Source organism: Trichosurus vulpecula, chromosome 6, assembly GCF_011100635.1.
Source record: "Trichosurus vulpecula isolate mTriVul1 chromosome 6, mTriVul1.pri, whole genome shotgun sequence".
Lineage (NCBI taxonomy): Eukaryota > Metazoa > Chordata > Mammalia > Diprotodontia > Phalangeridae > Trichosurus > Trichosurus vulpecula.
This window is the reverse complement of record NC_050578.1, coordinates 24,078,824-24,082,810: the sequence shown is the minus strand read 5'-3', so window position 1 is coordinate 24,082,810 and position 3,987 is coordinate 24,078,824. Positions and strand designations below refer to the sequence as shown.

Here is a 3,987-nt window from a genome sequence, read left to right as displayed (position 1 = left end):
TAATGCTGATTTTTATACTCTATCCTGACAACTCTAGGAAGGCTAGAACATCAGCTAACACTTGATATGACAACAGAGAAACTAAACTAAAAACATTTGGCTTAGAGCTGTAGTGAATGTATCTGATTAAGCCTAAACTGCAGTGGTGTAACATTATCTAGTGATGTTAACAGGAAGGAACTGCTGCTAGAATCCAAATTTACCTTGCAGATATAAAAAGAAAAAAAAAAGTTAAGTGATATTACTAAAATGTGAGGCTCTAGCAATTTCCATAGGAGGCAAGCATGCTCAAGTCTTACGTGTAATTTGCCTCAAGATGTCTTTTTCAGTAATGATCATCTTCAAGGTTCATAATGAAATTTAAGGAGAGACGAAACACATGGTCCTGTAGGTGACAGCAACAGGAGTTTAAAAACCCTGCCTTTAAACTAAAATCTTTGTATCCTCTCCAACTCTCAATATCTTATTTCCATTGAATGATCTTACACAACAGGAGAAAAATGATTAATATGTAATTGTAAAAAAAAGATTAATAATGTAATTGTAATAAGGAACAAAGTGATAATCACCTATAATATCTTATGAAGAAAGTCATTTTGATACAGTGGGTAGAGAGACAGCCTTGAAGCCAGAAAATTTTTATTAGTCATTTTTCAGTTGTGTCTGACTCTTTGTGACCAAAGTTGGGGGTTTTCCTGGCAAAGGTACTGGAGTTTCTTTCTCCAGCTCATGGTACAGATGAGGAACTGAAGCAAACAGGGTTTATTGACATGTTCAGGGTCACACAGCTCATAAGTGTATGAAGCTGGATTTGAATTCTGAAAGAGGAGTCTTCCTGACTCTAGCCATGGAAGGAAATCCGTGAAGCCAGAAAAACCTGGATTCAGTTCCTACCTCCTGTCATATCTTAGCTGTGGACTCTCAATAAATCATTTAAAGTCTCTATAGACCAAGCAACTGTCTAAGACTTTTATGAAGCAAAGAAAGTCCTTACTTGCATTGATAGTAAGTCTCTCCAGCCACTTCCCGAGATTAATGAAATCAAGTCTAGTCTTTATCATATTTTACCAAACTATTGTTAAGTGACTAACTAAGGTCTCTTCTGCACTGGAATAGAAGGAACCTCTTACTTTTATGAAATGAGCACTTGACTATTAAGAGCCCTTGGTTCTAGTACAGGGTGACCCATGTAAGCTATTTAACCCCATAATTCCCAATCTTCTCTTCAGCAGGTTAGGAGTGTATCCTCATCTAACAATAAACAGAAATTCCCATGAATCCACCCATAACACAACATGACAGGTTTGTGAGCCCTCCACCCTGCTCCCTTCTTCTCTCCTTTCCCCCTTCCTCGCTGCTTAAGCGCCTGCTCTGCTACGGGAGCCCCCTTCGTCCCAGCTGCTGCGGTGTTTTCCTGCTCCCCCTTTTACTCCTTCTCTTCCTCCTCCTCAGTGCCCCAGTAAGGCCACTCCCACACCACACAGGACAGGAAAGCCAAGACTTATTGACTTCTCTGGCATAGTACAGTGAGTTTCATGGGGGTGAGAGTTAAACCTGAGAACTGAATTCCCAGTTCCATGTTTTAATTGTCATAAATCAAATGACATACAATGCATAATAATGTTTGAGATTTGGGTGATGATTTACAGAAGGAAAACTCTGGAACTTGAAGGGTGACAACCCTCTCCAACCAAAAGATAATTTTGAAATGACTGATCTATTTATGGAGTATGAAAAAGAAGAGCTGGAACCATGGCAGAAGAAAGTAAAAGAAATTGAGGATGAGGATGGTGATGATCACGATGATGAGGAGGAGCCGCCAATCTTTGTTGGGGATATTGTAAGTTCAAAACCAGTCATTTCAAATATTTTCAAGAGTCAATCCTCAGCTTATCATCAAGAGAAGTACAGAATGACACCACCAATAAAGGTTCATTCAAGTCAAACAGTCCACAATACATGACTCCAACATCAAACACTGTAGCAGCTTCAGCAGTTTTTCAATCTGTGTCAAGATCTACAGCTAGTTCTGTTGCTCAGGTCACCACAAGTTGTACCTAATGATTCTTCAAGGTTACTGTTTGACTTGAGACAAAATAAAGGGATACCTCAGTACCAGGGAGGAACATCAGGATCTTTAACAGGTCTGAATGAAAGTTCTTTTGTAAGAAAAGGTCTCTCAACTTGTGAAATAAACTAACTTCAAAGAAGCCCAAGTACAAGAAGTATTTCTGGAGCTCATCCCTCATCCCCATTCTCTTCAGTAAAGTCACTATCACAGAATGAACCTTCAAAAGGTACAATTACTTCTACTAAAACCTTTCCTAAGAGCTAGTCCAAAGAGTAGTATTTATTTTAATCTGTCGAATCATTTAAAAAATCATATGAAGTATTGTTGTCCAGCAAGGCTAAAAAAATTTCTTTTGGGGAGCTAATAAAACAGAATTTTCAGGTACAACAAGTAAAAATAAGATTGTTGATACTGATAAAGGAAAACCAATCACGTTAGTTAATGACTTTTAATGTGGAAACATGAAGGAGATAAACCTACAAGAACAGAAGACTCATACAACCTTTCAGCGCTTCAGTTGCCTGAAAATACTTAAATATAACATTAGGTTTACTAACCAGATGAAACACCATTTGGAACTTGAGAAACAGAGCAGCAAAAGCTGGGAAAACCACACAATTTACAACATTTCTATCATCAATTTCCCACACATTTCCAGCTGCAATGTCACATTGAAAGTACAAATACCGCACCCCCCCATGAGTTTTGACTATTTGTAAAATCTGTGAGTTATCATTTGAAACAGAGTGAGCTCTTTCACAACACATGAAGGACGATCATAAACCTGGTGAAATGTCATATTTTTGTCAGGTATGTAATCATAGATCATCATCATTTTTGGATGTACAAACACATTTTAGCACTTCTCATAAAAATACTAAGAACTTGCTTTGTCCATTTTGCCTCAAAGTTATTAAACTTGCAACACCATACATGTACCATTATATGAAATATCAGAAAAACTGAATATATCATTGTACAAAGTGCCGACTACAATTTTTGACTTGCAAAGAGAAAATGGATCTTAAGACTCAACACTGAACATTTAAAAAACCTAAACAATTGAAACGATTGCCTCTTGGAACAAAAGCCACTATCTGAGCTTCAGTTGGACCTCTTCAGGCCCTTAGTGCAAGCACTTCTGCCCTTCAGCTATCTCCTCCAAGGACTAAAAATATAACTACAGAAAGTATAGCTGTAAAAACACCACTGTAAAAAACAGTACAAGAACTACTGCAAAGAAATCTAAATCCAAATATAAAAAGTTTCTGGTGCAAAAGAAGCAAGGCCCTGGGGACAAAAAAAGAAATAAAGTCAATACAACATTGTGGAATTTAAGGTATCCTCTAGTTGGGGAGTTCACAAGTGCATTGAGTGTTATTCAGAAATAAAATATTTTGCAAACCATTTTCCTATATATGTCCACCGTACTTTATGCAGATATAACACTAGCTGTAGTAAAGCCTGTGTAAATCACATGTTGAGCTTTCCTAGATCCTGTGCAGGTAAAAGGTTTTGCATTTTAAAGACACATTCAGAAGACACGAGAGGCATTTATTTAGTGAGCCTTAATTGTGATTTCCTAACTGGTGCTTCTGGTGTAGATAATATGGCCACGCATGTAAATGAAAGTGACACTCACACGTGCCAAGTTATTAAAGAAAACATGGCAGCAACTTTGTGCGATGACCAGTTTCGATAGACTTAGCCCTTCTCAGCAATGCAATGATCTAAGATAATTCCAAGACTCATGATGGAAAATGCTATCCATATCCAGAGAAAGAAATGTAGAGTTTGAATGCAGATCAAAGCACATGATCTTCTCTTTTTTGTTGTTTTTTGTTTTCTCTTTCTTGTGCTTTTCCCCTTTTGTTCTGATTCATCTTTCACAACATGACTAGAGTGGAAATAAGTAC

At 37.4% G+C, this 3,987-nt stretch overlaps 1 pseudogene; it reads left to right on the top strand.

Moving 5' to 3' along the window:
- The first annotated feature begins 1,663 nt into the window (after positions 1 to 1,663).
- On the top strand, positions 1,664 to 3,773 carry LOC118854577 (annotated as a pseudogene).
- Positions 3,774 to 3,987: the final 214 nt, after the last annotated feature.